The 20,997-nt window shown below is 42.8% G+C and overlaps 1 protein-coding gene and 2 long non-coding RNA genes across 13 annotated transcripts in view; 1 reads left to right on the top strand and 2 right to left on the bottom strand.

Moving 5' to 3' along the window:
* Positions 1 to 20,997, top strand: part of LOC121305398 (immunoglobulin kappa light chain-like) — a 322,019-nt gene that overhangs the window by 154,994 nt on the left and 146,028 nt on the right. The gene's annotated exons all lie outside the window — the stretch shown is intronic.
* Positions 4,997 to 12,113, bottom strand: LOC121305456. Its single transcript, XR_005948088.1, has 2 exons — positions 12,027 to 12,113; positions 4,997 to 5,111 (listed from the first exon to the last, which is right to left on the bottom strand). It is a non-coding gene; the product is annotated as an uncharacterized LOC121305456 (long non-coding RNA).
* LOC121305450 lies at positions 14,845 to 17,629 on the bottom strand. Its single transcript, XR_005948079.1, has 4 exons — positions 17,582 to 17,629; positions 17,030 to 17,050; positions 16,617 to 16,670; positions 14,845 to 15,636 (listed from the first exon to the last, which is right to left on the bottom strand). It is a non-coding gene; the product is annotated as an uncharacterized LOC121305450 (long non-coding RNA).

Genomic DNA, 20,997 nt, shown 5'->3' with positions numbered 1-20,997 from the left:
TTTTTTTCCAGCTGTTATTTAGCAGTGTGGCAGCATGCAGGAACAGCACACACAAGTGAAACACGCTTCCGGTCCCTGCAGGAAACCTTATCCAGGAGCCTAGATTTATATACTATCTATTTATTTAACTATTTATTTAATTATTTATTAGCAGATGCCCTTACCCAAGGGCAACTTACAGTTGTATACAAAAAACACATATCAAGAATTACAGCACAATTAAGAGCAAGATGCAAAATACAATGACTTCAGTCCTAATAAGAGCAAATACAAAACACAGTGCGATTTGATATCGGGGCAGATCAAGAGCAGATAACAGTGTTGAGAGTTACACCAGGGTTAGATACGAGTGCAAGTGAAATACAAGATAGTACAGACTGGGTTCAGTGCAGGATTACATACAGTAGAATAGGGAGCAGATCAGTGCATTAAAGGCAGAGTGCTGTATTGCCCAGAAGGGGAGAGTTGAGTTTTACAGGTGTTGTCTGACTGGGCAGTCCTCACATCTGTAGGGAGGTCGTTCCTCCACTGGGTGGAATCTGCAGTATCAGTACTGTATACTTATATTAGTTACTATGGAAGATACTAAACCAGAGATCATTAAACCATTAGCTATTTAAACCAAAACCAGTGTATAAAGTGTTTTTGTAAGACAAATATAACAAGAATGCAGCCGGTTCCACTGAGATTTGAACTCAGCTCGCTGGATTCAGAGTGCTAACCATTACACCATGGAACCACCCATACAGGTCCTCATTGCAGGGACTCTCACCATGGAACCACCCATACAGGGTCCTCATTGCAGGGACTCTCACCATGGAACCACCCATACAGGTCCTCATTGCAGGGACTCTCACCATGGAACCACCCATACAGGTCCTCATTGCAGGGACTCTCACCATGGAACCACCCATACAGGTCCTCATTGCAGGGACCTCATTGCAGGGACTCTCACCATGGAACCACCCATACAGGTCCTCATTGCAGGGACTCTCACCATGGAACCACCCATACAGGTCCTCATTGCAGGGACTCTCACCATGGAACCACCCATACAGGTCCTCATTGCAGGGACTCTCACCATGGAACCACCCATACAGGTCCTCATTGCAGGGACTCTCACCATGGAACCACCCATACAGGTCCTCATTGCAGGGACTCTCACCATGGAACCACCCATACAGGTCCTCATTGCAGGGACTCTCACCATGGAACCACCCATACATGGAACCACCCATACAGGTCCCTCATTGCAGGGACTCTCACCATGGAACCACCCATACAGGTCCTCATTGCAGGGACTCTCACCATGGAACCACCCATACAGGTCCTCATTGCAGGGACTCTCACCATGGAACCACCCATACAGGTCCTCATTGCAGGGACTCTCACCATGGAACCACCCATACAGGTCCTCATTGCAGGGACTCTCACCATGGAACCACCCATACAGGTCCTCATTGCAGGGACTCTCACCATGGAACCACCCATACAGGTCCTCATTGCAGGGACTCTCACCATGGAACCACCCATACAGGTCCTCATTGCAGGGACTCTCACCATGGAACCACCCATACAGGTCCTCATTGCAGGGACTCTCACCATGGAACCACCCATACAGGTCCTCATTGCAGGGACTCTCACCATGGAACCACCCATACAGGTCCTCATTGCAGGGACTCTCACCATGGAACCACCCATACAGGATCCTCATTGCAGGGACTCTCACCATGGAACGGTTTCAATACACCCATACAGGTCCTCATTGCAGGGACTCTCACCATGGAACCACCCATACAGGGTCCTCATTGCAGGGACTCTCACCATGGAACCACCCATACAGGTCCTCATTGCAGGGACTCTCACCATCAACCCATACAGGTCCTCATTGCAGGGAAATGGGTCACATACATGGATCCACCATACAGCATCCTCATTGCAGAAATTCTCACCCCATACAGGTCCTCATTGCAGGACTTGGATCTCACCATGGGCCCACCCATACAGGATCCTCATTGCAGGGACTCTCACCATGGAACCACCCATACAGGGTCCTCATTGCAGGGACTCTCACCATGGAACCACCCATACACCATTCATTGCAGGGACTCTCACCATGGAACCACCCATACAGGTCCTCATTGCAGGGACTCTCACCATGGAACCACCCCAGGTCCTCATTACAGGGACTCTCACCATGGATAAGGGACTCTCACCCACCCATACAGGTCCTCATTGCAGGGACTCTCACCATGGAACCACCCATACAGGTCCTCATTGCAGGGACTCTCACCATGGAACCACCCATACAGGTCCTCATTGCAGGGACTCTCACCATGGAACCTCTCCTCATTGCAGGGAGGCTGTGTCAGGTCCTCATTGCAGGGACTTCACCATGGAACGCCCCCTGCGGTTTCAATGTGTTTATTTGTCTCACCTGGAGCTATTCTGTGTAACAGGTGCTGAAAGCACATTGTCCAGAGACAGGCTTCCTGAGAGACATTGTTTAAAACGCAGGCACATTTGCATATTCACGCTCTTCAGAACAGGTTAGACGGCTTGAGCCTATGGAGGATATTCCAAGCCAAAATTTAAAATAAATGAATAAATAATTAAATTAATATATAGCTGCTAGTTGGTAGCCAGTAATCTTGTCTGAAATGGGTCAATACTGGATCACTATTAGCAAACCTTTTTGCCAGTATTGGTGCAATGCTGACAGGCCAATGTGACTATATTGGCCCAATTACATTCCAGAATTGGATCGGTATCGTTTGCACACGGGCCCAGTACATTGGCCCAGTGCTGGCAATCTGAATTGGCTAGGAACTGGCACAGTCCTGGCCCATTAAGAAACACCATTACTGGGTTTAAGTTGGTGCCATATTGGCTTCATAATGGTATCAGAATACTGGACCTCTTGATAATGCAAGGATTGTTATGTGTTATTATTTTGTGAAATCACCACAGACACAGTGACAGGATTGAATGTTTTATTTGTCAGCTCTACAGCCCTTATAATGACTCCCCAGACACAACCAATGGGTTGGCAGAGAAGAAGAGAGAGAAGCTAATACACTGACAGAGTGTTTGAAGTGCAGTTTATTGCCTTCAATATATATAAAAGGAATAACACTCTGAAGGAAATGTTCGCTGGGAGCTCTTACCACGCTGTGTAGACTGTGCCTTTAACGCCCCCTGCTGGCCTTGTTAAAGATGACTGCTGATGATGAGGGTGACGCTGCCATTGTTTTACCTCACGCTGTACACGAGGACGTGCCGTCCGTTCCCATGGCAGCTGGATTGAGCTGCTTTGGACTGCAAGAGAACAGCGAGGAGCTCTAGAATCTCAACGGGAGCGTCTCCCTGATGTGGAGACAGCGGTCACGTGGTGTAAGTGCAGCTGCTCTGCTTTCAAACGAGGAATACAATTGCAGCGAGGCAGCCGGCCAGGACCTGAGCCGTACAATCATTCATTCATTTATTTATGTGTCTGTCATTTATTCATGTGTATGTGTGTGTGTGTGTGTGTGTGTGTGTGTGTGTGTGTGTGTGTGTGTGTGTGTGTGTGTGTGTGTGTGTGTGTGTGTGTGTGTGTGTGTGTGTGTGTGTGTGTGTGTGTGTGTGTGTGTGTGTGTGTGTGTGTGTGTGTGTGTGTGTGTTTGTGTGTGTGTGTGTGTGTGTGTGTGTGTGTGTGTGTGTGTGTGTGTGTGTGTGTGTGTGTGTGTGTGTGTGTGTGTGTGTGTGTGTGTGTGTGTGTGTGTGTTGTGAGGTGCTGGAAGCTTTTGTTTCTGAAGCTCATTTATGTGTTAATAAATAAATGTCAAAATAATTATTGAAATAATCAAATACATAAAGGAATAACTAAATATCAAAATAAATAAACAACATTTATTTTTGTTATTTTTCTGTGTGTGTGGTGGTGATGTTTTGTGGTTTTGTTATTGACGTGTGAAGTGTAGGTGCTTTGTTGATTATACGAGCATCGCTACTGTACTTCAGATTTGCCCCCCCCCCATTTTTCTGATCTTTACTCTTTGAAAATATTCACAGTATGTTGAGTCAGCCGAGCCCGTCTCTTATGGCATGAGAATATCTCTCCACAACCTTAAAATGAGAAAACACCAAACAGCACAGACTGCACTACACTCTGTGACCACAAGAGGGAGAGAGAGAGTAATAAAATGATGCTCTTTAATCCAGAGCAGTGGTTCTTAACCTGGGGTCGTCAGAGACAGTCCAGGGGGTCCACAGGAAAAAAAAACTGGAAACTTTTCACTCAACATTAGCAATGTGCAAAATCAAAATGTTTGCTTCGTGAATGGATTTGATTTCACAAAGTTTATGATGGATCTGTTAACCTGCAGCTCTGATTTTAACATTTTACAATTCATAATTATTTATACTGTGAAAGAAAGCTACATAATCACAGCTGTGGCTAAGATGAATTGTTTGAGAGAAGAGAGAAGAGAGAGAAATAGCTTTGTTTGTACAAACTGAACACAAAGAAAACTAGAAGCTATTTGCTTTTCTTTGTGCTTTTCTGAAAGGCAAAGAAACTGCATCAGCTGAAAATGAGTTTAAACTTAAGAGCACTGCTTGGCTAGAAGTGGCTGCTGTGGCAAGGAAGACAATTTGCATAGAAAAGACACTTTGCATTGGCAGAACATGCTTCAGTGCTCTGGGAGTGTTTATAGCCCTGTGAGTTTAACACTTCATGATTGAGAGCTGCCCTTCATGGCAACAGAATCCACAACAACAATGACTTTTATCAGCATCTTCATCTGGGCACTTGTCATCTGCACTCAGGGTAAGAATCATTTAGAAAAATTATTTTACAAAAATATCTGTTTCTGGGACAATTCTTATATAAGTGTTAAAAGAAAAATGGGTGAACTGAAAAAAATAAAAGGCTTGAAATGTATTGTGTTTCATAATTTAATTCAATGATTTATTATAATATTCTATTTTATTATTTATTATTTTCAGAATCCAGTGGACAGTATACTGTGACTCAGACTCCAGCAGTGAAATCTGTTCTCCCAGGAGACACAGTCGCTCTGAGCTGTAAAGTCAGCAGCGCAGTGTACAGTGATAGCGATGGCAACTACCTAGCCTGGTACCAACAGAAACCTGGAGAAGCTCCCAAACTCCTGATCTATGGTGCAAGTACCCTTGTGTCTGGGATCCCAACTCGTTTCAGTGGCAGTGGATCTGGGACTGACTTCACTCTGACCATCAGTGGAGTCCAGGCTGAAGATGCAGGAGATTACTACTGTCAGAGTTTCCACTACCCCAGCAGTAGATATGTGTTCACACAGTGCTACACACCCGTACAAAAACCTCCCTCAGCTGGACTGCACAGCGACTGCACTGCTGCAGCTGGGACCTACTGCAGGTGCTGAGGGTGAAGGCAATGAAACGGGACACGGCCTGTGGAGGAGCTCAACTGCACACAAACACACTGAGCTCAATAACAACACACAGTCACATGTAGGTATGGATTCAATATTAATCTATTTAAACAAACTGATTTTGTTGTGACTGCAGGGTCCTCTAGTAATGTAGTGATGATTCCATCTATTCCAAATTCTGAAACATCATTCAGTTAGTTATTCCAAGAATTGTAAAAATGTAGCTCATGTTTTTCATATCTGATTCTCATATGAAGCTTCCCATGAATCCTGGGCTGGGTTGCAGGACCTGTGTGTAAGTTCTTACTTAGCTTAGTTATAGTGTAAGTCTTACTAACTTTAATTTTACACATTACTACATTCCCACTAGCTGCACCAGGTAAGATAATTAGAACACAAGGCTTAGTTGTTGCTTACAATGTATCCATACCTTTGAGTGGGTGTATTCTATTGGTAGAATCACATTTCAAGATGGCTCTCTTTTTCGGCGTCAGCATATCTTGCGAGGCTGCATACATCCTCTTGACAGTTAAGATATTGACATTGATGCCGTTTTAGACGAGAGAATATTCTGATCACTGATTATGTGTGTGTATATAATAGGTGAAATGTGAATACAAATACAAATGTATTCAATGACCCCCTGATATTTTGTTCTGTTGTTTCTAACAAGAGCAGCAGTGATTCAGGGGCTGCAGGACACAGACATGGGGAAGAACTGGGACTGAAATGTACAATTCTTCATTCATATCACTGGCTCATGGCATGTAGATTTTGCATGTAGGTATATCCATTAGGGTAGGCTTTTTTTTAATAACAATTTCCATATTAAAATGGGGTGCATTTTGTTAATATTTCAGGGTAAATATGTTATTTAATATATGGATTGAAATACCTGCTGTTTTATTTAGAATCTATCGTTGAATTCCATTATGTCACAACAGTATTTTTTTTCTTGAAATCGTTCTGCCAGAAGCAATTTCAAGAAACGAGCCAAAACAAGACAGAGATGTTTAAACCTGAGCCAATACTGTATTAAACACAATATAAAAGAATTTCTATCAGTAACACAACACAGTGTGAAGTGTGATCTGTGAACGGCTACATACCCTTTAATTCTCAATGGGATTGAAATAATGACACAAACAGAAGCATTATTGTCAGTATAGACAGACACAGATTAGGCAGCAGTGATATACTGAGAGCTTTGACTGGGGGAAAAATAGAAGAAAACAGTAAAAGTGGCCAAACGATATGAAGCCCCACTGGTGCTCACGGCTCAGATCTCATGTAACTGCCTGGGACAGGATTTGTATAAAGGAAGGTGCTTTGCATACCTGTGCCTGCATCACTGCTCTGCACAACAGCTAGAATAACTGCACTGCTCCATTGCTCAGGGGTTTTAAAGCTGACAGTTGAGCCCTTTCACAGTCACTGAGACACACAGAGAGCATGGCTTCACTGGGGCTCCTCCTCTGGACACTGGTACTCTTTGCTCATGGTAAGAAATCATCATTCTTCTTAGTTATTATTAATATCAGCGCTTCCTCAGCAAACAGTGGAATACAGTTAATGGACGAGGCTGTTGACTCGGTGGGTTGATGTTCTGTGTTTTTATCTTCAGAATCCAGTGGTCAGATTGTCCTGACTCAGAGTCCCACAGTGGAGTCTGTCTCTATAGGAGGGAGTGTCACTCTGAACTGCAGATCCAGTAGCTCTGGTTTTACCAGCAGTCTAGCCTGGTATGTGCAGAAACCCGGAGGAGCTCCTAAACTCCTCTTCTCTTCACTGAATAGCCGAGTCTCTGGAGCTCCAGCTCCATTCACTGACAGCAGCTCAAGAACAAACTTCATGCTGCCCATCAGTGGAGTCCAGGCTGAAGATGCAGGAGATTACTACTGTCAGCAGCACTATAGCTTCCATTAATGTGACCTTTAAGAGACACACTGCAGATATTAACGCTGACCACAAGAGGGAGCCAGAGCATCACTGCTGTCTGTAATGTAATAACAGTACAGTAATAAGATAATTGAAATAGGCAGCAGTTACCTCCCCAGTCAGCCCAGTTCTCCCATTGTTAACACAAGGCTCCTCACACCCAGTCATCTAAACACTACAGTGTGGTCTGTGTTTGAAGGAAGGAGCTGCTCACAGTGATGCATGCTGGGAAACACTGACTCTAATATCTCCACACTTGGGATACATTTCCCCTTGATTCCACCCCTGGCAGTGAGGGATAGAAACAGATCCTCAACTTACCATGAAACTCCTTTTGGCTTCGACCACATTTTAAAAAAAGTAAATACAGTGATGCCAGACCTGTTTTAAACGTGTGTGTGTGTGTGTGTGTGTCAGTGTGTGTGTGTGTGTGTGTGTGTCAGTGTGTGTGTGTGTGTGTGTGTGTGTGTGTGTGTGTCAGTGTGTGTGTGTGTGTGTGTGTGTGTGTGTGTGTGTGTAAACAAAGCAAGGTGTGTGTGTGTGTGTGTGTGTGTGTGTGTACACAACATAGAAATGTGTGTGTGTGTGTGTGTGATTAAATGCAGTGTGTGTGAAAATGGGTGTGTGTCTGGTCATTTATTTAACTAATTTTTATAGTGCAATTCATAAGTAAATGAAATATAAAACCAATTGAAATAAATGAATAGATTACAAACGGTATAATATTTTGTGTACCGGTATGATTGTAAAAAACAAAAAGCACAGAATTGAATAACTTTGAGAATATTGTAAAAGGTAAACGCTCTCACAAGTCTCTCTGTGATTTTGGATCTCTCATATATGTCTTTATCGAACCTCTTCACGTTCTCCGCAGTGTGTCTGTCCACCTTACCGGGGTCGGCGATGGTCACACAGCACAATGCAGATTTCTATCTGGGCTTCTATGTTCTTGTTCTTGTGGATTGATAGTGGCACTCTCACCCCCAGCAGCAGGTGTTCAATAACTCAGTTCTTGACATGATGCTAACTCTTGCCTTGCTTGCTGACGGCAGTGATGAAGGGGATGCTCCAGACACCAAAGCTTAACTTGCTGTGCTGTTTGTATTGAAACTGAAAAACACACGTCGACAAAAATGTTCAAATGACATCAGGCAGGAAACACCACTAGAAACAGCCTTAAAGTATACAATTAAAAAGATTCAAACAATAAAAAAGTGTATATTCTATTTGTGTCTTTTTGTTGTAAATGTGTGTGTGTGTGTGTGAGGGCGGTCATATATTGGCCCCTCCAGGATGAAAAGTGAGGGGGCCATGGCCCTCCTGGTGCCAGTGCTCATGACTCAATGAAACCGTCATACCCAATCCTGCCTGACACACAACACAGACTGCAAATATTTACACTGACCAAAAGAGAAAGCCAGAACAGCCTGAACAGCCAAAACATTTTATTATTGTTTATTGGTACGAGATGTTGCAATGTTGCCGGTTGTGTGCAATGAGACGTGGTTAAGGCAGGGCGCTCGAAGGGTCGTCAGTAGGGACATTGATACCTTGGAGTAGGGGGAGTGATAGACTTCTCGCCTTCATTTCCATGGTGTACTGGTTAGCACTCTGAACTCTGCATCCAGCGATCTGAGTTCAAATCTCATTAGGACCTGAGATTTTCAATTCTTTACAAAAAAAAAAAATCTAGTGAATTCACCATTAATGTTTGTGTGTGTGATTGAACAAGTGAAATGAATGCAGATTTCCATGTCTGAGGTGTGAAATGCAGATGAAGCGAGGCACCATGTTACATCCTTCTGTGTAGCCCACTTCCAGCCCCCTTTGCATGGATGCACAACACTGAGAAGCTCCTCTGGGAGGGCCGGTATGGTTTCTTCAGCTCTGCCAGGGGAACACTTGCCTTCATACATAACAATGCAGTACTCATTTACTGCCTGTTCAATGCTTTTGAATGGATACTTTGCCCTAGCTGTTGCTTGATCCACAATGCCAAACACACTGACCACTTTCCAGTCAGGATGAATTTCTTGCAGAAATAGACCTACTGTTCTGACCTCCAGTTCAGTGTTGCTAAGTGAAGTAGCATAGTCAATGCTGTGCGTGTTTGAGGTTTTCTTTGGACAGTTCTGTTCCAACCTGTTTGTCCATTCATCTTGTGCCTTCTTTACCACATGCTTTGTATATAAATGATGCACACATTTGGGCATGCTTCTTTTACCACCTTCTTCTGCTGTGTTGACAACAGCATGCTTTTGCAGAATGCGCCTCCAAACTGCATGCTTTACTTTACCTGCAACTCCATCAACTGGCCCTTTGCCGTGTGCTGTGGCAAAAAAGCTCCAATCAGCTCGACGCAGACTACAGTGTACATTGCTCGGCATGGTAAGGGTGAACAAGATGAATCTGTTTTTAATTTGGCTAGCAGCACCATCAGAAAAGAGGTGCAAGTTAGAGATGTTGGCTGAAGTTGAGGCTTCATCAAGAATAGCCCGATTGGAGCAAACAAGTGCAAATATGTCATGTTGCCTTTCATCACTGAGCACAGCATAAGAAGCACTAACAGACTGAGCTGTGAGAACTGCTGGAAACAGAGTCCCTCCTTCTGTTATCCACTGAGCTGACATTATCTCAGCTTGCTGCTTTATAGTGAAGTGTTCTGAGAAACCTTGCTGAAGTATAGCTTCACATTCATTTCAATTCATCTTCAGTGTCCTGATTTGGTGAAGCTGCACCTTGGCAATAAAACTGTGGCTGCGCAGAATGGTGCGCTGGGTTTGAGCTCCTCCTTGGCACCCTGTAATGTTGACTCAAGCAGTTCCTTTTTATTCTTACTCATCTATTGGTAGTAGTGTACAATTGTATCTTCATTACCATTGCCTTGTATTAGCTGATTGACAGAACAATAAAGGTCTTGGCATCTGTCACACTGGCCAAGGCAGCATTTCCTCTGCCAGTTGCAAAGTGACCCAAAGACCAGGAGATTTCCACTGGGGATATTCTGGCAAACTTTTTCCAATCCCTCTAGAAGCATCTTTGTGTTCTCATGGTAACGACAGACAGACAGGTTGAACGTGCACAGGGCGCAATGCTGCAAACTTTTTTGATTTTCCGATTTTTCCATCAGGATATTCATTCTTGAAGAGGCGATGAGCTTCAAGAACCCATAGAATACACAAACCTGACATTCTGTTTCACTCACTTCAGCTCTTTCTGTGGAAGCGTGCTTCTCTACCAGAGCCAAACCAAATGCAGTTGCCAGTTTCTTTACCATTATAATTTTCTTCCTGGGGCTCTTTGGAAGTGCCTGGTTTACTACACTTACTGCCTTCCCCAGTGACTGAGCTGAAAAGAAAACTTTTGACAGTGAGTTTGTCAAATGATTCTCCTGAAGTTGTGATTCTGGTTCATGTCATTTTTAAAGATTTCTCCTTTACTTTCTCATTGTTTCTTTGCTCTTTTCTGCTTCCCTTTTCTTCCTCCCTATACTCCACTTGCATAATTTCTGCTGCTCTCTGTTCCTCTGCTTCATCCCTACTCTTTTCTCTTCTCACATCCTTGCATGATATCCACACATTCTTTCTACTGCAGGCACTGGAAGCATTTTCCAACTTTTATCTAGATAAAAGAAAAAAGGAGGGCTAATTCAGCCAAATAAAACACCGAATTCAATACATCTTTTAAAGGAATTTATCATGTTCTTTACTTTTTTTAAATATTCATGGTAAGTTCAGCTAGCCGAGCCTGTTATGGTATGATAATCTTAATCAGTGTAGACTGCTCTATACTGTGTGACCACAAGAGGGAGAGAGAGAGTAATAAAATGATGCTCTTTAATCCAGAGCAGTGGTTCTTAACCTGGGGTCCTCAGAGACAGTCCAGGGGGTCCACAGGAAAAAAAAAACTGGAAACTTTTCACTCAACATTAGCAATGTGTAAAATCAAAATGTTTGCTTCTTGAATAGACTTGATTTCATAAAGTTTACGATGGGTCTGTTAATCTGCAGCTCTGATTTTAATATTTTACAATTAATAATTTTTTATACTGTGTAACAAAGCTACATAATCACAGCTGTAGCTAAGATGAATGGTTTGAGAGAAGCTATTAATTCCCAAGTGACAAAGAAACTGCATCAGCTGAAAATGAGTTTAAACTTAAGAGCACTGCTTGGCTAGAAGTGGCTGCTGTGCCAAGGAAGACAATTTGCATAGAAAAGACACTTTGCATTGGCAGCACATGCTTCAGTGCTCTGGAAGTGTTTATAGCCCTGTGAGTTTAACACTTCATGATTGAGAGCTGCCCTTCATGGCAACAGAATCCACAACAACAATGACTTTTATCAGCATCTTCATCTGGGCACTTGTCATCTGCACTCAGGGTAAGAATCATTTAGAAAAATGCATTTACAAAAATATCTGTTTCTGGGACAATTTTTACATAAGTGTTAAAAGAAAAATGAGTGAACTGAAAAAAATTAAAAGGCTGAAATTTATTGTGTTTCATCATTTAATTAAATGATTTATTATAATATTCTATTTTATGATTTATTATTTTCAGAATCCAGTGGACAGTATACTGTGACTCAGACTCCAGCAGTGAAATCTGTTCTCCCAGGAGACACAGTCGCTCTGAGCTGTAAAGTCAGCAGCGCAGTGTATGGTAATAGCTACCTAGCCTGGTACCAACAGAAACCTGGAGAAGCTCCCAAACTCCTGATCTATTATGCAAGTACCCTTCAGTCTGGGATCCCAACTCGTTTCAGTGGCAGTGGATCTGGGACTGACTTCACTCTGACCATCAGTGGAGTCCAGGCTGAAGATGCAGGAGATTACTACTGTCAGAGTTTCCACTACCCCAGCAGTAGATATGTGTTCACACAGTGCTACACACCCGTACAAAAACCTCCCTCAGCTGGACTGCACAGCGACTGCACTGCTGCAGCTGGGACCTACTGCAGGTGCTGAGGGTGAAGGCAATGAAACGGGACACGGCCTGTGGAGGAGCTCAACTGCACACAAACACACTGAGCTCAATAACAACACACAGTCACATGTAGGTATGGATTCAATATTAGTCTATTTAAACAAACTGATTTTGTTGTGACTACAGGGTCCTCTAGTAATGTAGTGATGATACCATCTATTCTAAATTCTGAAACATCATTCAGTTATTCCAAGAATTGTAAAAATGTAACTCATGTTTTTCATATCTGATTCTCATATGAAGATGCCCATGAATCCTGGGCTGGGTTGCAGCAGCTGTGTGTAAGTTCTTACTTAGCTTAGTTATAGTGTAAGTCTTACTAACTTTAATTTTACACATGACTACATTTCCACTAGCTGCACCAGGTAAGATAGTTAGAACACAAGGCTTAGTTGTTGCTTACAATGTATCCATACCTTTGAGTGGGTGGAATCTATTGGTAGAATCACATTTCAAGACGGCTCGGCAGCTGTTGCTGCTTCTCTTTCATGCTGATTTTAACAGAGTTTTTCGGCGTCAGCATATCTTGCGAGCCATTTTGCATACATCCTCTTGACAGTTAAGATATTGACATTGATGCCGTTTTAGACGAGAGAATATTCTGATCACTGATTATGTGTGTGTATATAATAGGTGAAATGTGAATACAAATACAAATGTATTCACTGAAATGTACAATTCTTCATTCATATCAGATTTCATGGCATGTAGATTTTGCATGTAGGTATATCCATTAGGGTAGGCTTTTTTTAATAACAATTTCCATATTAAAATGGGGTGCATTTTGATAATATTTCAGGGTAAATATGTTATTTAATATAGCTGAAATGCTGTTTGATTACAAATACATTAGAGAATGAGCATGTCTACAAATGAGTTGGCAAAGAGGCAATACAATATTTATAACACATTCATAATATTCACTTGAATTCCCTACATCACAAACTCCCCACTAATTCAGCCTCATTCCAAATGAAAGAAAGCTGGTTTGTTACAATCTTTCTCAAAACAGCATGTCAATACAAGAGCCATGTGTTTCTCAGTGAGCTGGGATTGCCATGGCAATGGAGTGTGATCAGTCACTGTGTGCATCCTTTCACACACATCAATCAATTAATCAATAAAGAAATCAACACATGAGTGTTCTACATTTTCCCCTGGCTTGTTAAATATTAGCATGATTGAAATCATGAAAATACACTCATAGCAGTTCAAGGTACCTCTTGGAAAGGCCTGTGAAAGACAGTGAAGTAGATGTTACATTTAGAAGAGGAAGAAGCTGTCAAAATGAGAACAATGACAAGAACAATGACAGGTCCATTACTTGTACAGCAGCAGCAACACATGGGAAGGTATAACACTAGGGTTAGGGGTAGGGCACTACACACCCTTTAATTCTCAATAGGATTGAAATAATGACACAAACAGAAGCATTATTGTCAGTATAGACAGACACACAGATTAGACAGCAGTGATATACTGAGAGCTTTGACTGGGGGAAAAATAGAAGAAAACAGTAAAAGTGGCCCAACCCTATGAAGCCCCACTGGTGCTCACGGCTCAGATCTCATGTAACTGCCTGGGACAGGATTTGTATAAAGGAAGGTGCTTTGCATACCTGTGCCTGCATCACTGCTCTGCACAACAGCTAGAATAACTGCACTGCTCCATTGCTCAGGGGTTTTAAAGCTGACAGTTGAGCCCTTTCACAGTCACTGAGACACACAGAGAGCATGGCTTCACTGGGGCTCCTCCTCTGGACACTGGTACTCTTTGCTCATGGTAAGAAATCATCATTCTTCTTAGTTATTATTAATATCAGCGCTTCCTCAGCAAACAGTGGAATACAGTTAATGGACGAGGCTGTTGACTCGGTGGGTTGATGTTCTGTGTTTTTATTTTCAGAATCCAGAGGGCAGATTGTCCTGACTCAGAGTCCCACAGTGGAGTCTGTCTCTATAGGAGGGAGTGTCACTCTGAACTGCAGATCCAGTAGCTCTGGTTTTACCAGCAGTCTAGCCTGGTATGTGCAGAAACCCGGAGGAGCTCCTAAACTCCTCTTCTCTTCACTGAATAGCCGAGTCTCTGGAGCTCCAGCTCCATTCACTGACAGCAGCTCAAGAACAAACTTCATGCTGCCCATCAGTGGAGTCCAGGTTCAAGAACCAGTTTAATTGAGGGAGCACACAATAAAGTAAAAGCAGGATTTGCCATAATGCCTCCAGCATCTTTAATTCCTCTTGGTTTACCCACAATATGCAAGTAACAATTGCCCTGGAAAGAGCACCGTGCTTCTGAACTGCTAAACCCATGAGATTATAGAAACAATCAGGAACTTTCTCCTTTACTAAATATGCAATGCAGAAGAAAGAGGAAATATATAAATTCTCCCTTGCACTGTTAAGAGTCCTTTGCTGTCAATAAAGAGGCGTTGTGAGTGATTTCAGTGGTGGGAGTATGAAAAGCACACCCGTCATGTGAAACAAACCAGTCCAAAACGAGACATTGATGCTAATAGCTTTATTGCTGAAAATGCTTTGCAGAAAGAGAGAAGATTTTTCCCAGTTTCATGTAACAGCAGACAGTGTTGTTGTTTTTGTTTATACCGGTCAGCAGTTTGAGCATTTGTTGTCATGAATGCAAATAAAGAGATTTTAAAACAATTGAGAGATGAAGAAAATCTCTATATAAACACAATGTTTTTGTCAGTCTGTGAACAAGGCCTGTCACTGGACACTTTTGACATCACAGGGTGGAACTGGGAGAAGAAAGGAGTGTACTGGTCAAGCCTGACTGGGTGGAGTGATTATGAGCTGGGGCAGATCAATCAAGCACGCTGTCTGAGGAATGGTTTCTATATGTTCCCATGTGCAGCTGTGTTTCTATTGAAACATGTGAGAGCATGTGATCTCACTTACAATCTGAGACTACATGTTAAACAAGGACAACTGTCCATACAATGTAAATACCTGCTTCATAAGAGGTAGGGTATCAGCCAATAGTAAAATAATGTTGTCTCTATTATATATCCTTGAAGAGATTGACCAAATGCACAGCAGGGAGCAGCTGTTTGAAACAAACTGTGAATGTTCTGATAGAAATGAGTACAGGTGCTGTAGCTGAGTGTGGGGAGAGGGACCAGAACAGAAAGGGTGCAGCGATGCTACAAAAGCAGGTTGCTGGTGTGTTTAAGCTTTGCTTGCAGGTCTGCTGTCAGGTAAACTCCAGCACTGTGATCCCTGGGCGCTGCTGCTTCTCAGTAGTGCTGGCATCACCTGCAGTGGTAGGTACGCCAGTCTGAAACCAATTGAAGACATGATCAGCAACCTGGGCAGAAAAGCTATTGTTGTGATCCATACACTACAGAGCATTGCACAGCTAGGGAATGAGATTGTGGGGTGGTAATGGTCAGCACTGTCTAATAATATAGACAATCAGTGTCACACTGAGCTGCAGAGTTGAACTCCCTCCCATGTGTAGATAGCATCCTCCACACTCTATGTATTGCACTCATTTGAATGAGCAATTTGAGAAAAGCTTTGTGTAATTCATGCATGCAATTTCACAATCCCAAAGGGTATGGAATCAACTGCTAGACTGTGGAGCCGCCACAACCTCGCAATACAATCCTATCAATAAAAGACATGCAAACCCTCTATACTAGTTCAAACATGTTTCTGAGGTTTTATTCAGAGCAATCCTGGATCAAAGCTCCTCTGTTTGGTCCCTGCTTTTAGATTTTGTTTCACTAAAATGACAAAAGTTTCACAGGAGATTGAGGTGAGTGGACCCTTCTTCTCAACTCAACGCCAACCCTGACATAATGAGCTCCCACAGAGACCAACTGTCCAAACACCATACAACAGCAACAACCCCAGTCATCAGATTGACTGTGATTATGAGTGGAGTTGGTTACTCTGGTGTAAGATCACACACATGTAATGAGATGAAGTAACATTTCTGGATTGCAGGAGACAGGTTAGACTTTCCCTTTCCAATAAGTTACGAATGAACTCAATCAATCAATAGTTTGAGACAATGCAGCTGAAAGATGAATCATAAACTCATCTTGATATTTCCAATTGAAGGATTATGATGGACGGCATCTGTTATAAAACTTATTCCAACAATTCTGTGTCTCTCTTGGAGCTCCATCCATATTGGACCTGCTCAAGCACATGTTCTAAACTGATATGGAATGACACTTGTTTTTCTATTTCAGATTGTTCTACTATATCCCACAGCCAATGTGTGCAGTAATAATAAGGCATACTCACAGCGATGGCAGTGGTACCCATGACGGTAGTAGAAATAGTAGTGATAGTGATGAGCTACACAAAAAAAGAAAAGGGAATTAGGAAGAGTCTATTTTTAACACAGAGCTTCTTAAACCCACTGCCTTCCACACTGTAGCCCAGAACTCAAACCCCTGAGCTACTCAGGGACAGTGACCCAGCGGTTAAAGGAAAGGGCTTGATACCAGGAGGTTCACATCCCGGCTCAGCCACTCCCTCACTGTGTGTGACTCTGAGCAAGTCAAAACGTAAACCTGGGCTCCTATTGAAAGTGACTCTGCAGCAACAGTTTTTGATGCACAGCACACCCCCTAGTCTCAAAGTCACTTTGGAGAAAAGCGACTGCTAAAAGACTCATTAATAAAAAAGAAATAAACTAGAATCCATTTACTTACCATAGTAGCATCTGTACCTTACTGGCAAAGATAAAAGTTATATATTGAGCTCAGTCCATTTGAAGTCACTGCAGTGGCTGCTTTATACAAGAATGGGGCCTCAGTAGTGTATTAGAGAGCTATAGATTTCAAAGGAGTGTATCTCTATTTGTACATTTCTATTATTGGCAAAATCCAGAGACAGTGCTCCTTCTTTATATCCTCTCCCACAGTATACAGAACACCTCACTATGAGAGTATTTATTAAATAAAGATTGCATTTCTTATTAAGAGCAGCTCATTCATACTGTTATACAATAATACCCCATTCCATATTGTCAGCATCAGCTGCAGGAGGCCCCATTGTTAACATGTATTCATTTCTTGTGAAGCGCACAGTACATGTGTTTTGTATTGTAGTGCACAGTCACATTCTAGCACTCTTGCAGCACACACACTCCTTCCTTGTGTTGCACACATTTGAGGCTTTTGGTCTGGGTGGCACAGACCCCCACTGTAGCTCTGCATTCTAAACCCATATCCTCTTTATTAAAATATCAGCCTCACACTTACCACGAGCACAGATGCTATAATCTGTAAATGAAATAAACACACCCCATTAAATACAATTTAAAACATATACAATTCATTTCTACATGTCAATGTACAATCATTAAATAAAATACTTACAACAGTAAGCTGTTCCAAAGAAAAAGAAAAACTGAAAATGGGTTTATTAGATTTAATAGTTCACTTTATATTCATGTTTGTGTCACATTTACTGTAATGGTTTCTGTTCCTCTGAGAATATCACTTGATTTGGATAGCTGTTACAGGCTTAATGAAGACACCAAGGGGCACATTTCAAAGGGTTTTCTCCAGTCTGTCCAGAACTATGAAAACACTCCCTGGTAGAATATGTTGCAATACTAAAGTGTTTCTCAATGTCTTCAATCAATTGACCTGCAGCCTACAATCCCTGCAGTTCACCCAAACCGGGAGCCGCTCCAGAGAGACAGACTCTTACTTCTGTAGTATCATTTGGACGGGGCATCCTTCTTCACTACCATGGACTGTGTCAGGACCACTTCAGAATCCACTTCAGAAGACAGAAAGCACGTGAAGATCATTAAACAAACAGTACTTTGCATCCCTTCTATTTAAACACCGACCATGTCGAGGAACTCTCCACATTTGGATTAGGATTTCAATGTACATGAAACAAGATTGCTGAACAGTAAGGAGCTTCAGATTTCATTTTGTTAGAGTGTGTGTTCTGATGTTTTCACCTGAGTTCAGGAGCTGCTCTTCAGTTCTAGTTGCCTGTCTTAGATATATGTACATAATGCAGGCTGGATCAGTCCAAGTTTCTTTATAGAAGAGCCAGTGACTGGATCACACTTCCTTCTGTTTCCAATTCACTGCTATGCACTAGATTGTGATGGCACTTACTAACAGAAACACATTTCAGCCTGCATTACATATGAAAAGAAGCACACAGACTTATGCACAAAACAGCACTGCTCGGAATTATTGCAACACATCATAAAAATCTCCTCTCGACTCGACTACTGCAACTCTCTCTATGGTGCTCTTCCATCACGTGCCATAAACCGACTGCAGCTGGTTCAAAATGCTGCTGCTAAGATCCTTACCAGATGTAAAAAACATGATCACATCACCCCCTGTCTCGCCCAGCTGCACTGGCTACCTGGAAAGTTCAGGATTACTTTCAAAATTCTCCTGCTTGCCTACAAGACCCTCCATCACACAGGTCCAGAGTATCTCTCCAGTCTGCTGAGCCGCTGTGTCCCTGCACGCAAGCTGAGCTCCTCTGACTCTGGCCTGCTTGTTATACCCAAGCAAAAGCGCCCCACACTGGGAGAGCGGCTCTTTTAGCTTCATGGCCCCGACTCTCTGGATCTCTCTCCCAGCTTTAGTGTGTGCAGCTCCCACAGTCGCTCGCTTCAAATCAACTCTCTAGACCCACCTGTTCTCTCTTGCTTTCAATGCTCTTCAAGCCTGATATCTGTTATTAGCTGTTGTCTTCAGGTTTTTCACTCCCTCTTCGTATGATTCTGTATGACACACACATCCACAATGTTTAGAATTCACATCCTAGCCTTGTATTTAATGTAATGTGCCTGTAATGTGCCTGTATTAATGCATTGTATTTGTTAATGTTTGTATTGTTTTTTACTGTCACTGTATTTAATGTGCTATGCCCTGTATTTCACCATATTTAATGTATTTGCATTGTTCCTCATTATCTTGTAAAGTGCTTTGTGATGGTGGTCCACTGTGAAAGGCGCTATATAAAATAAAGATTTATAAAAAGGTAAGGGAACAGGACAACATTTTAGTCAAGTTATTATATCTCAGTTGGGCTTTCTTTCTTACTGACATTTAAGATGATAAATCAATACAATAAGTCTCTGTGGAAGGGTGGTGGGTAATTCACTGTCCAGGAGACAGACAGGTGTACTTGAAAACACCACACAGGTGCCCAGTTTTATTTGTAAGGGTGTCTTGTTTCTTTTTAGCCCGCAGAGGGCGCTGTTGGTCCGTGGTCTGCTTACCAACTATGGTAAACAGAACCACGGGAATACCAAATGATGGTAAGACAGTTCAGGGTGCAAGCGCACTCGCAGGTGCTTCAAACAATAATTCAAAAATAGAAGGCAAAAAGAAAAAGGGAAAATAAAACAGTAACAAAACTATAAAGAAAAGGTGCTGCACTTTGCAGCGATATCCCGGTCGCCGCTGCCCGTGCGACCCGGATCACCGTCCTACGCTGCTGGCTAACTAACCTGCTCAGATATACTAATCAGGGGTCTGCCCAAGGGTTCCTGCCCTCACTGTCTCGCTCTGAAACTCCGTTTCGTTCTCTCCCACTGGTTCTCGGTCATGGACCAGCGCTTCTGCACTCTCAGAGCGTTTAAAAGGGCAGACCTGAGGAAACAACAGAGCGTTAACTTATAGGGCTAACAATCTCCCCAAGACCCGCCTCTCAGCCATTCAGAGAGGGGGAAAGTCCACACACCCACTTTCCCACCTCCCCGTGTCACTGCCATGACTCACAGGCGGTTGTTGGACGACTGCTGCCCTCTTCCTGCAGCACCGTGAACACGCCAGCAGAGTCAGCACAGATCTCCCCCTGCTACTGCATCAACACAATCACATGTTAAATGCAAACAGATTAAATATTTTCAAAGTATATATCTCTCAAGCTTCGTGTTTTCCTCTTCCACTGCAGTGTAAATGCAAACAGATTAAATATTTTCAAAGTATATAAACAGCAAGCTTAGATGTTTTCAGATTCACTGGGGTTTGTGTTAGTGCCAGTAGAGACACACAACAGATGTGTTCAGATTCACACACACACACACACACACACACACACAGACACACACACACACACACACACACTGTCAGCTCTTTTCACATCATATTGTCTCCTATCAGGGCTCTTTGTGTTAGGCGCCATACAGTTAGAGCATATAGTGCCAGTTTGTGTTAGAGATTCACTGGGGTTTGTGTTAGTGTCAGCTAGCTGTGTTCAGATTCACTGGGGTTTGTGTTAGTGCCAGTAGAGAAACAGCAGCTAGATGTGTTCAGATTCACTGGGGTTTGTGTTAGTGCCAGTAGAGAAACAGCAGCTAGATGTGTTCAGATTCACTGGGGTTTGTGTTAGTGCCAGTAGAGAAACAGCAGCTAGATGTGTTCAGATTCACTGGGGTTTGTGTTAGTGCCAGTAGAGAAACAGCAGCTAGATGTGTTCAGATTCACTGGGGTTTGTGTTAGTGCCAGTAGAGAAACAGCAGCTAGATGTGTTCAGATTCACTGGGGTTTGTGTTAGTGCCAGTAGAGAAACAGCAGCTAGATGTGTTCAGATTCACTGGGGTTTGTGTTAGTGCCAGTAGAGAAACAGCAGCTAGATGTGCTCAGATTCACTGGGGTTTGTGTTAGTGCCAGTAGAGAAACAGCAG

The sequence above is a fragment of the Polyodon spathula genome, chromosome 43, assembly GCF_017654505.1.
Source record: "Polyodon spathula isolate WHYD16114869_AA chromosome 43, ASM1765450v1, whole genome shotgun sequence".
Classification (NCBI taxonomy): Eukaryota; Metazoa; Chordata; class Actinopteri; order Acipenseriformes; family Polyodontidae; genus Polyodon; species Polyodon spathula.
The sequence above is the reverse complement of the archived record's forward strand: the minus strand, read 5'-3'. Positions and strand labels throughout refer to the sequence as shown.